The sequence below is a fragment of the Typopeltis vanoorti genome, chromosome 13, assembly GCF_054136105.1.
Source record: "Typopeltis vanoorti isolate ZY-2024b chromosome 13, IOZ_Tvanoo_1.0, whole genome shotgun sequence".
Lineage (NCBI taxonomy): Eukaryota > Metazoa > Arthropoda > Arachnida > Uropygi > Thelyphonidae > Typopeltis > Typopeltis vanoorti.
In genome coordinates this window covers 81,419,459-81,433,449 of record NC_143561.1, presented here as the reverse complement: position 1 = coordinate 81,433,449, position 13,991 = coordinate 81,419,459, and the positions used below count along the sequence as shown (strand labels likewise).

The 13,991-nt window shown below is 35.4% G+C and overlaps 1 protein-coding gene across 3 annotated transcripts in view; it reads right to left on the bottom strand.

Moving 5' to 3' along the window:
• Nucleotides 1–13,991, bottom strand: part of didum (dilute class unconventional myosin) — a 696,374-nt gene that overhangs the window by 191,140 nt on the left and 491,243 nt on the right. The gene's annotated exons all lie outside the window — the stretch shown is intronic.

The window sequence follows — 13,991 nt, the reverse complement described above, 5'->3', positions numbered from 1 at the left end:
GAAAAATTGCTCTGAGGTAATATTCCATAAACAAAAATACTTCCAGTAAAGAAAATATAACATTTAGCTCTCTTCATATGTGAATACAAAATCACTTTTGATGAAGATTTAATGTCATCATTAATATTACTGTTATTATTTGCATACCTCAATGGAGTCCATAGGCTCATTGTAGGAGGCTCGATTAACAATTGAGCCTCCTACATCTTTATTCGCATTCTTCACATTCATAACCTCCAGCAACACATTATGCTCGTCCATCATACTTAAGTACAAAATCTACTTCTTATTGCAGTCCTTATAGAACTTCTATACTTTAACTATTAGAGATGTTCAGTTTTTCATGCAGCTTAGTTATCTTCTTGTGCAACATGCAGTTGTAAAGTATGAAGAAATAAACTTAATGATAATTATTCCTCTCTTTAACTATAACAAAAAAATATGTTATATTGCATCAAGTAAAATTTAAATTCACAATTAAAACAAGCATGAGACTGACGTATGCATACAACATTTCCTTCCATTAACAGATTAACATTGCTATCTCACACAATATATGCTTAACTTCCAATATTATTGGTAGTGATATATTACTGTGGTTTATAAAAACATTTAATATTTTTAATGAATTAATGCATTAATACCATATGTATTTATATAGCTCAATTAGCTTCAAAATTATTTTTTAATGCACTTAATTAGAATTTGCATAAAAGAAAAATTTTAAATACCTGTTTTGAGTTTTACTATAATATATATAAGAAATTATTCCTCTTTTACATAAAATTTATTTCAAAAATTTTATTTTTCTCTCCTCTTCCACATCCAATGATGTAACTTAACCTTGACTGACACATACACCAGACTTGTACTACTAAAATGCCAAAGCCAAGAAACTCCTGTCACAAGAATTGTTTGGCTTGCTGGAGGGCATTATTACCTGTTTTTCAAGGACAGAGGCACTACCCATTCAAGACAGGTTTGATAAAAGCAGTAGTAGGAAGGATATTATCATTTATGAGAGCTAAAAGAATCTAAACCTTAGTGAATAATGTGGAAAGAAAACTAAAAAATTGTACTCTATTAAATCATGTAATAATTAAGATTACTGATCACACATAAGTAATATTTTTTTTTTCTTAATTATGTTAAAACATTCATATTCAGTATCATCTGTTTACTTGAAACTGTGTAGCTATATATTATTTGATCTGTTAGTTTATTATTGAGGATATGAAAGATAATAAATTATTCATAGTAAAATGAAGTATCAAATTTCTTAAATAATTCCTATATTTCACAATGAGTTTAGTGACTCCTATGAAACGACACAATTTCTTATCTTCAGAAATTATTCAATATTAGACTCTAAAATGATGTTAATACAACTGCCTGATATAATTTAGAATATTAGTAGTATGAGTTGAAAAACAGGAACTAGTTCATTAAAAATACATATTTTGGTAATTAATATATAGTTGAATAAAATAAATTAATATATTTCTAAATTCTTAGATTTTAATAAAAAAAAAATTAGAATAAATGCTCCCTCCAGTGTTATCTTTAGCTGAACAAATAGCCAGTGTTTGATTTGGAATTCTACATTTCAATGACTACAGGATATTTTAAACAGATATCATAATTGGGAAAGTGCACATCAGGATCTTAATACAAATTGTATTCATTACATTAAAGCCTTTTCTGCGTATTAACTGTCTATTATATTTTAATTAATTATTTTTTTATTCCACTTCCACCTCAGGAAAGATTGTAAACTTATATCAAATTCAGGTACTGTGGATAGGCTAATGGCTAAGTAATCTGGAAGCCCGACCCTAAATTTGGGCAGGATCTCCAATGCTAAATTTTTGTCATAATCATCATTTACTGGTATTTACATTTATAGAGTGTATAAAATATTTATGAGGATAAAGTCGGTTCCTCATAGAATGGCTTTATAAAGAAACATATGAAACTTTACTCCACTCTCCTAACTTAAACAGATCTGATGGTTTACGTCTATCCCCTTTATGGGAGATAGTACTTTACAAATCAGCTAATCTTTCCTAACTTTTTATTGTATATATATATATATATATATTTTTTTTTTTTTTTGTTAGGAAATTTTATTGACCTTTTTAGTTATCTTACACTAGCTACTTAGATGGCACTTTTTGGAATTGTCAGTTATTGTTTAATTTCAGCTTAACATGTACTGAAGATGCCTGTGACAGACAGGCAGAAATTATTATTATTATATCACACCTCCAGGGAGTCCAAAGACTCATCGAGGGAGGGCATCAGCTCTTCGTCTCACTACTCCACCAACCTTCACCATCTAACACCAACGTCATATACTGCCGACTACCACCACTAGTGCTTTCACAGACACTCACAAACATCCATGCCCACGGTGGGATTTGAACCCACAGCCTTTTGGCTGGAGAGCGGATTATGCTAACCACTCGGTCAACCAAGCCGGTATAATTTTAATTATACTATTAAAAAAATCTTTTTATGTGAGATTTTCCGTCATTAATTTTGTATTTATATGTCCTGCTTACTAGTGGCCAGAAACAACTTGAAGGAAAGTCCCTGTTTCATCTTCTCTAGAGCGGGGTTTCCAGACTAATTAAAAAATAATCAAGGCACCAGAGATCCCCACCCACCACACAGACACCCACTATCTGGAGAAATAAATGTGCTTGGAAGTGGAAAGCCAGAGTTACCCTGATTGCTATACCAGCGATGCAGCAAAACTTAAACTCCATCCCAAGAGCAACGAGAAGAAGAAGACTTACAACACTGTAGACCCTTGCAGATAAGCTCACTAAATGAATGATCCTGGCCAAGCCATCCAGAACCACACAGCTTGCCTAAGCAGGGGTCAGACTAATGCAAGACTACCAGTATCTCTCTTTCTGGATCTTCATGCATCACACTCTATAGCAAACACAGTGGTCTGGAAAATAGGATAGTAAGAAAGACTTAGGAGAAGCAAAGAATACAGGAAGAAAAGTTTAAAGTATACATTTTTGGTCATTTCATAATAGAAATACAATTTTATTAATACAGACCAGTATTTTACAATAAAAAACATATATTCAAACCTACCAGTTTCGCCAGCAAACTGTCTGGCTTTTTCAAGGTATTACGGAGATATGAAAGTTAGTAAATGCAAATTAAAAGGAACATAAAAAACGTTGTAAACCAAACTAGTATCTATGGTTACACGTTTCGCGTGACAGAGATGACTTATTGTTCTTATTCATTATCACGAAGAAAAGTTTAGTCAAAGAAAAAGAATGAAAAGGCCAGTACCATCATTGGGAGGTCCCCTCTACCACATACAAGTGCCCCACACAGAGGAGCTCAACTCGGTAACTCAAACTATAATTGTGGGAAATTTTTTTCTTCTTCTGCGGAATGTCCTCCTCAGCTATTTTCAAATAAAAGTGTTTTATCACTGCACAAAACTTGTTTTTCTCCATTTTTATGAAAAATGCAAACACAGTCATTTTAAATGTTTGCCAAACGAGAACTACATATTGCATGTGGCTAAACTTTTGTCAGGGGTCATGTAAAAGATGATACATGCCAACACTGGTATGAATGAACAAATTGTGTTGCTGTCTATTGGAAATTTACCAAACTTTTTAAACAACCCTCGTATGTCACTTGCCTCTAGATATATATCACAAAGAGGTCTGGAGAAACTTATGCTATTGCTTTTTGACATTTCCAGAGCATCTTCTTGGGGTCTGACACCAACGCATGTCTAGCAATTTGCCATTCTTTAGTCCACCTATTGGGAATCAGTTTTTCTCTCTGAATGGTCGCCATCTGAATGATCACTGGCCTGGTTGGCCGAGTGGTTAGCATATCCACTCTCCAGCCAAAAGGCTGTGGGTTCAAATCCCACCGTGGGCATGGATGTTTGTGATTGTTTATGAATATACTAGTGATGGTGGCGGGTGGTAAATGGTGTTGGTGTAGTTGTGATTTGTTGTAGTTGGTGGGTTGAGTGGTGGAGACAGTTGTAGAGTAGGTGCCCTCCCTCAGTGAGTCCTTGGACTCTCTAAAGGTGTCACATAATAATCTCAATTTGTAGATGGCTTCAGACTTCACCACCAATACATGAGTATCCTATAACTGTGATCTACCGTCTAACTGCTTTCTCCAATACACAAATGATCTTCCCATACTGAGCTCAAACCCAATCCACAGCTTTTCATGATGGTACACTCCATTCCTCCTGCTCATGTGACTAATCAAGCAGTGCACATACATTCTGAGTTTCTACAATCAGTACCTTAAACACAGTCATGCATTCTTTCTTTGATCATCTCCCGTCCCCCCACTCCCCAAATTCTCTTTCTCTTACCTTTGATACCACTTAGACTGTCAGAAAAGATGATCAAATTTATCTTTTTAGGATTAACTTTACCCTTTCCTGGCACAAATACATCACATCAAAAGATCCTTCTACCCACTAAAAACTTGGCATAATTTTCTGCTCAAGATTGTCGTTGGAAGTTTTTCCACTTGGTTATACTATAAATTAAAGATATTAAAGATTTCTTGGTATTATTATTATTATTATTATTGTTGTTGTTCCGGGAAACTCCAAGGAGTCGACAGACTCATCGAGGGAGGCCCTAACATCATGTCAAGAACAACTATTCAACATTCACACAGTATCTATCATACCTTGCCTTGAACTCATTCACGGTCGTAGCACCCACAACAGACTCTGGAAGCTTATTCCACTCATTTACCACTCTCCAAATAAAGAACCTAGCTCTAACACCCTTGTCAACCACGCTCTTTCCCAGCTTCCATGCATGGCCCCTAGTCCTCCCACCACCAGTCATATTTTCAAAAATATCTTCTGGATTAATCTTATAAAAACCCTTCAGTAATTTGAATGTCTCAATCATATCACCCCTCCTTCGCCTATCGTCCAATTTCTGCAACCCACAAATCTTCAACCTATTCTCATAAGGTTCATTCCACAGACCTGCTATCATCTTGGTCACTCGTCTCTGGACCCTCTCCACTTCCTCCCTATCACGAAGAAACCCTGGTGCCCATAGCTGGGCACAGAAGTCCAGATGGGGTCTTATCAAGGCTCGATACAGAGGAACAACAACTTGTTCGTCTCTGCATATTAAAGTATTTTTCAGAAGCCAAGTGATTTGGTGAGCTGTTTTAGTTACTTTTGCAATGTGCCCCCTAAACTTCAACTCCCTATCCACCAACACTCCCAAATCCCTGGTCTCATCAATCTCCTGGAGTATGATTCCACCAGTGCGATATACTGCTGCTATTCTTTTCACCCCAAAGTGCATAGCCTTACACTTTGCCACATTAAATTGACATCCATTTTTCCTAGCCCAGTCCTCCAAACTATCCAAATCATCCTGTAAAATTTTGACATCTTGTGCACTCACAATTGCTCTACCCAACTTTGCATCATCAGCAAACAAGTGAACACTTCCTCTCAGATCCTTTCCAATATCATTGATGAACAAATTGAAAAGCAGTGGTCCAAGAACAGAGCCCTGTGGCACTCCACTAGTCACAAGACGTCTTTTAGACTCCACTCCTGAATAAACCACTCTTTGATATCTCTCCTTCAACCACCCTCTTATCCATCTCACCAACCCTATATCTATACCCATCTGCTCCAGTTTACTGATTAGGGTTCCATGTGGTATCCTATCAAAGGCCTTGGCAAGGTCCAGCAGTATCACTGTAAACCCATTACCCCTATCCAGTTCAGCTGTCACTGTGTTATAAAACGTGAGCAAGTTACTGAGGCATGATCTACCCTTCACAAAACCATGTTGTCCCCCATACAATATCCCATTTTCATCTATCCAATCCTGTATTCTTTTCTTGACTAATTTCTCTAAGACCTTGACAACGATTCCTGATATGCTATTCGGTCGGTAATTTACAACAGCAGTCTTGGAACCACCTTTATGCAGTGGAACTATTTTCCCCTCTTTCCACCCGCTCGGGACTAACCCAGACCCGAGACTCAAATTAAACAAAATGGTCAAGGGTATCTTTAATTTATTTCTGCTCAAGATATTACTTTTCACTTATCCAGCCCCTACTCTGTAATAATGAAAGGCATTCAACTTTAGAATACTGTTCTCGAGTTGGGAATAATGTACACAAAATATCTCGTTCAAAAGTCTTGTGATATATCCTCTTCTATCTAGAAGAGGACAATTCTGTTACTGATGATCCTTATTGCACTGACTTTTGCTTTTACTCCTACCTCACAGATTTTCTATTTTTGCCTTAGGTCTGCTCTCCAGGTATTTCCATAGGTTCTATTCTACTGAACTATCATTATCATTCCTCTACTTTCCACTTAAACCTATTAAAACACAAATCATGGCTTCTTAACGTCTTTTACAGTCAAATTGCAAACCCAAAAAACCTGCTTATCCTATTCCTGCTGCATTCCATTTGTCTCTAAATGTTTGCTGACAACTACACTTTTCAGCTTTTTAAAGAGAATATTGAAAGAGAGAGAAAGAGAGATTTCTTCTTGTAGAAAAACCTATTCAAGTTCTTCTTGAATATAGATTCTCTCCTAATGTGATTACATGCAGCACTAGTGTGATACAGGTTTTGAAATCTCTCATTTGTAAGACTGAACAAGTTAATCTCTAATGTAATCTGAAAATGATATAAATAATATCTCATGAGTAGGACTGATACAAGTTTTGTTTCTGTGAAAAGATGATATCTTTGACCTTCTTTTCACATCTAGTTTTATCTATATTTTTTAAATTTATATATGTCACCTTGAAAAAAAAAAAACCTGTAATACACATGAAGTCACATAAAATGTCAATTTATCTTTTGGAAGACATTTCATGGCAGACTTTGCTCATCAAGTGTAATAATCTGTGATCATTTCATATATTATTTTTATCAATTGATTCACATTCATGGTGAGCATCTTTTAATTCAAAAAGATCGTTTGCTTTATGCTAATGATTGTTTTTAATCAATTTATCAATTATTTTATCATTAAAATAAAAAATTATTAAAATTAATGATAAAACTGCCAGAAATTTATTTCAAATGTTACCACACTTGTCGATATCATATAATGAATTAATTTAGAGTTCCTGAACTTCCAATACTTTCTAGTAAAACATTCCAGTCACCTACCACTCCCTATAAAAAACATTATTACTAGTTAATGTTTATTTTGTTCACCATACCTTTATGCAGTTTCCAGGAATGCTTTTTTATTTTTGTTTTCTCTATGCTTTAAAAATGTCTCCAATATTTATCTGGTAGACTTTTCAATTACTTATGTCTTGATTACATCACCCATTTTCTATTTAAAAACAACACACACACACTACATACCATATAACAATACAAGGGGATTCATCAAAGGTGTACAGATGCACAACATGGATGCAAAACAAGAGAAAGGAAAATAGAGAAAGAGGTGACAAATGACTCGAGAATGGCAGTGTATGAAGACTCCATTATTAGAGGTATGGTTAATTAGAAAGTTTCATAAGGTCTGCTTTCCAGGAGGGGGAATGAGTAAGATCATTCATGCTTTGGGTATGAGAAGGAAATGAGCAAGAGAATTAGTGGTGGTTGTGAAAACAAATGATTTGGTTGGATATAAGAAGAAAACAAGGATGGATATTAGTGAGGAGAATGAAAGATAACAGTATAGTAGAAAAGGTTGTCAATGTGTAGCTGAGATATGACAATGATGAACTGAGACAGAGAGTGAGAATCATGAATGGTATTCTGGCAGAGCAATGTTGAGAGAAGGGAGTGCAGTTTGTAGATGTGTGGCATGTAATGATGGAAGAAGTGATTTATACAAAAATAACAGAATGCATCTGAATGGCTTTGGTGTGAATGAACTGAAGAAACCATTACTAGAAGGAAGTGCACTGAGTGATGCGAGCAAGAAATTAGAGGAGGTATGAGGTGAAGTGAACAATCAGGAAAATAGAACATATGAGACTGAAGTACTTGTTAATGGAAATAGTAAGTAGTGTGAGAGATGAAGAGATAATGAGAATGCAAAAGGAACGGGGAAACGAGGGGGGGAGGGAGAAGAGATGGCATAGGAAGAGTGGGTTTTGGAAGTAGTAGTGGTATGGGAATGGAATGGATTGGGATGCAAGGGAGGTAAGTTGAGACTGAGGAGATATATGGGGTAAGTGGTGATAAAGGTGATTGGGCAAGGACAAAATTGGTGGGGAAATTACAACCACAGGAGTTGGGTAGGACTGGTTATAGACCTAAAAGTGACCAGCCATGTTTATATACAAATACCAGGAGCATCAGAAATAAAGGAAATGAAGGTGTCTACCTGATTGACACTTTATTTGTCCTAAAATTGGAATTAAGTGAAACATGGTTCAATGAGGATGATATACCTGATGGGTAGAATGCTATTTGTGAGGATAGAAAAGACAAGGGAGTTGGAGTGCTAAAGATGATAGTTGGGGAATTATGTCCATATAAGATAGACATGCAAGAGGGAATTAATGGCAATGGTTTGGGGGCAGTGTGGTGAAAAGTGGAGGCAGGCAGGAAGAGATATTTAATCGGATGTTGCTATAAGCCAGGGAATGTGGAGGGTGAAGATGAAGAAATGTATATGCAACTTGGGTTAGTGAACAAGGGAAGGATGATCGTTATAGGAGATTTTAATTATGGCAGCATAGATTGAAATAAAGAGATAGCATTTGGAAATAAGGAAAACGAATTTTATCTAGAGAGAATATTATCTACCTTATGCAGTATGAAAAGGAGGACACATGAGGATCAAGAGTTATAAGATCTGATCATTTTATAGAGGGTGTGATTGTAAGTATAGTGTTGCACTTCCCTCCAGGTAGTAAGAGTGGTCATCATGAAGCTGATTGATTGATTGACCTATTCAGAGCTTAGCAAGAACTTCCTCTCTTCTGTTTCTATATTGACTAGACTGCCAATGCTGAATTTTATGCAATTTGTTTGTCAGGGCTTCCTGCCATGAAATCTGCCACTGGGTAATTAGCTGTGATCTTATAAGCTGTCTGAAGTCTGTATATGGGAATGACAAACAGTACATGGAAAAAGTATAAACTGATCTGCAGTCTCATGTCCTTTAATTCCAATGTGGCTGGGAATCCCAGAAACTGAACATCAAAATTAAGGGTCTTCATTTTGTACAACAGTTGTAAAGTACTGGATGTTGATTATACACAGGAGATGAGATGGCCTGTAAAGAACTTAATGAGTCTGTATAAACTACACACTTTTGGTAGTGTTTTATTTTATATGCACAAGAGTAAGATAAATGGCATGCAACTCTACTGTATAATTACTGCAATTAATTGGGATATAGCAATGTCAGGAAACAAATTAGCACAACCAACGTAGGTTGAATCATCGGTACAGATGTGTAAGAAATCAGAGTAGGCTGCTCTGTATGCTTTATACAATTGCAGGTAGACAAATGATGGAGTATCAGAGACTTGTGTATGACAAAGTGAGAGGATATAGGAAGGAGGACATGTTGTGGAGGAATGATGACATGTTTGGTGCAGGGAATGTTGTCAATTTTCATGCCAATAGCTTACATAATCTCTTCAACATGCATACCAAAAGGATATGTGGCAGTCTGATGTGTGCGATATTAAGCTTCCTAGCACAATAAGAAAAGATATTAGTCCATCTAGGATGCTCTGCAAGAGACTTTATTTTTAGGGCATAGTTAAGAACAATGGTTTTCATCTAATCAATACAGCAGGTTCATTTGCTTCAAAAAAAAAAAAAAGACCCTGATTCATATACCCTGGAACCCATAATCAAGCTTTGACCATACAAGTGCATGATAAAGGCAGAGCAGGGAACATTAATCAGCACCCCATTCTGTACAGGATCAGGGGTGAAGAAGATTCAATGCTTTTTCTGCATTTGTTATTATTATTTTTATTATTATTATTTGTGCCTGAATTGATGAACATGTGTGAAGAATGAAAGCTTTCTATCAAAGATGAGTCCCTAAAATTTGTCTCTGCTGCTACTGGAATAATATTTTGTCCCATTTTGTCCAATCAGGATCTGAGTGAAGGATATGTTTTTGGCAGAAGTGTACACAGTTTTTTTTTCTGCTGAAAACCTGAACCCATTACAGAGCCCATGAAAAGACAAAGTTAATTGCTTGTTGAAGTAGTTTTTCAATGACCTTTCAATGTCTTTCAATTGCAGGAGTGACAGTAAATTGTGAAGTCATCAACACAAAGAGCACTGCTCACTGTAGGAGGAAACTGTTCAGTAATTGAATTAACTCTGATAGCAAAGAGTGTCATACTCTCCTTGATGATATGGCCAAGATAACACAGAAAGTTTTTAATAAAAACAGGGAGGTGTCCCTGAGACCAAGTTTAAAGAGGTCTTTTAATATGCAATATCTCTAGGCTGTGTCATAAGCTTTTTGCATGTCAAAGAACACTGAAACAAGATATACTAATTTCAGGAAAGAGTCTCATACATGTTTCAAAATGGACTAAATGGTCCAATTGGTCGATGTCTATGAAAGACACATTGTGTGTTGGAAAGAAGTTTGTTGCTTTTTAAATACCAAAGAAGCCTTCCATTTACCTGTTTTTCCAATATCTTATAAAGACAGCTATCAGAGTGATAGGTCGATAATTGTTTGCTTGTGCTGGATCCTTTCCAGGTTTTGGGATGGCAATAAGAAGTGTCTTATGCCAAGCATCCGGAAACTCACCCTCTCTTTACTATTCTGTTGTATAGTAAGAGAAGGAGATCCATGGAAGATGTTTTATCATCTCATAATGGATGTCATCAGGACCTACTGCACCAGCATGACAGAGTAGAAGAGTTCTTTTTAGTTCCTCCTTAATGAAAGGTTGATTGTATGGCTCTAGCACACTGGTATAAAAGTTTAGCTGCTCTTTCAATATTAAAAAATTCAGAAGGATAGGATGCTGTTGCTGAGATTCTAGCAAAACTATCTCCAAAGTGTCTGAAATAGCAGGAATTAAGTTCCAAGGTAAACAAACAATGTATTCAATATCTACTTTCATTTTCCAGATTTTATCACATATAAAGTTGTTGCACTGGTTGTTTGATTAATTGATGCTATAAATTGGATCCAAGACTGTTTTTGACTTCTCACAATGTTCTTTGCCCTAATCACATTTATGGCTATTAGATTTGATGTGGCAGGGTATCTATGAAACATACCCCATACTTGGTTCCAGATTTTTTATTTTTTTTTTTTTTTTTGGCTGCTTGACACACTGGATTTCACCATGGTTTTGGACAGAGTGAAAGTCAAGATGATGTTTTTGGAATTCTGGCTGTTGCTGCCTGGACAAGACAATCTGTGATATAGATGTTGAAAGTTTATTTTTCACTTGGTTACACTATAATAAATTTAGTTTAATCCTTTAATCTGTGATATACTTCACTGCTTCAATGATAGGTGTTTGACTAACTGCTTCAGCATTAAATTTTGCAAGATGGAGAAAAGTATTCCAGTCAGCCTGGTCCATTTTCCACACAGGCATCAGCGTATCTATCTAGTTTAGACCAACTGAAAAAACATCTTAGAGTGAAGAGATGAAATACATACAAAATTGTAGGAAACATGAATAAGTAGGTAAAAAAAAAAAGAAGTTAAAACTTGAAATAATCAAGAGAAAACCTGGCTTGACCTTCCAAACTTATGGCAAAAATTACTAAATATACATTGGAAGAAATAACATTATAAAGAAAGCAAACAAGCAATACATCCAAGTAAATCAGGAAAATCCCCTAGACAAGTCAGAATAAATATAGAAATTATTAAATATGCTGCATCCTGTTTGTAAAATGACTTAAAATTAGTGAACAATATCTGGCAGCAAGAAAACATACTAGAAATTTTGGTATAAGACCATTATCACACCAATATATATATAAAAAAAGGTGATAAGTGCAACTGTAAAAACTATAGAGGTAAAAGTCACCTGAATACTGGTTATAAGTTATGAATATTAACTTCAAAACTTAAATCATGTGTAGAAGATAAACTTTGTGAAAAACAAAATGGCTTCTGAAAAAAATGAGCACATATTGACTCAGCTTTTATATTAAAAATCCTAATGGAAAAGCATTGTGAATTTGACACTGAAACACAAATAGCATTTGTTGATTACTGAAAGTCTTTGACAGTCTTAAGAAACAAACTGTGGATGATACTCATGAAGTTAAACAGTGAATTTCAAAGATCAATATATTCTTTAAACACAATTGCTAAAAAATTTGGAATTCAAATATCAAGGAGACAAAACAAAAACTTGGATTTTTGCACAAACTTTGTTTGCTTACACTTGGATAAGGGATGAAACCAAGCATATAATTTTTTGGCATCTTTAATTTATAATATAACCAAGTGAAAAAAACTTTCAATATCTAGAGACCAACAGGATGAAATATATGAAGGTATTGCTACAGACCTAGTTCAGAAGTTAAACAGTGAATTTCAAAGATCAATATATTCTTTAAACACAATTGCTAAAAAATTTGGAATTCAAATATCAAGGAGACAAAACAAAAACATAGATTTCTGCACAAACTTTGTTTGCTTACACTTGGATAAAGGATGAAACCAAGCATATAAGTTTTTGGCATCTAATTTATAATATAACCATGTGAAAAAACTTTCAATATCTAGAGACTAACAGGATGAAATATATGGTGGAGTATTGCTACAGACCTAGTTCATTTGCTGGGGATGAAGAAATGCATCACCAAATTACCCCATGAGCACTAAACATTATTATAGGTGACTTATTCAAATTAAGTGGATATTGAATCCAACATTATTAAAGCTGAATAAAGAAACTACAAGAGTTTCATGCCGAATATAGAAACTATAAAAGTTTCGGCGGATACAAGCATACACTAACCTTTCATGACAGGGCAATTCGCAGTAAAGGTGTAGTAAGCTCTGATCACTGTCCTTAGTATTTTCCCATAATGAAAAGCACATCTCCTAGGAGATGTGTGATGTTATACATTATGGGGGGGAGGTCACTACCCAGACCGGTTTTGACCTTTTTTGAGGTCCCATCAGTGGGAGCCAGACCATAATACTAAGGTTGAAGTGATGCAGAACTTATACTTTACCATACAAGCTGCCAAAAAAGGTGTCTTAGTATTATGGTCTGGCTCCCACTGATGAGACCTCAAAAAAGGTCGAAACTGGTCTGGGTAGTGACCCCCCCCCCCCCATAATGTATAACATCATACATCTCCTAGGAGATGTGTTTTACATTATGGGAAAATACTAAGGACAGTGCTCAGATCTTACTCCACCTTTACTACGAGTTGCCCTGCCATGAAAGGTTAGCGTACGCTTGTATCTGCCGAAATTTTTATAGTTTCTATATTCGGCTTTGAAATAATGTTGGATTCAATATCCACTTAATTTGAATAATTTTGCATCGCCGAAGTGAAGCCTTTTGGCTCTCTTTTTAAGTAATTATAGGTGACTTTAATTATCTGAATATTGAGGGTGGCAGAGAAAGCTCATGATAAGAACAAAGAATAATCTATTGACTGTTGTGTGACAACTTTCTCAATCAGCATGTGAAAGAAGCAACTTGAACACAGCGTGTTAGATTTGATCATAGTTGGTGATAATGATCATGCTGTACTGATCTGGGAAGTAGCCACCTATATCGATGTTCCAATAAGGACAGGTTATATGCTAAATTACATATCTGAAAATTATGAAAAAAAATTATGAGAATCCATGGTATGTTGTTGAATGGGAAGGATATCAGCAGTCAATGAGAAGCTTTGAAAAGATGTTAAATGATGCAGTACCTGAATATATCCCTAGAGTTTGAAGAACAAATAGAATGAGAGTGAAATGCATGTGCAGTCTCATTCAATAAGAGATCCATAATAAGAAG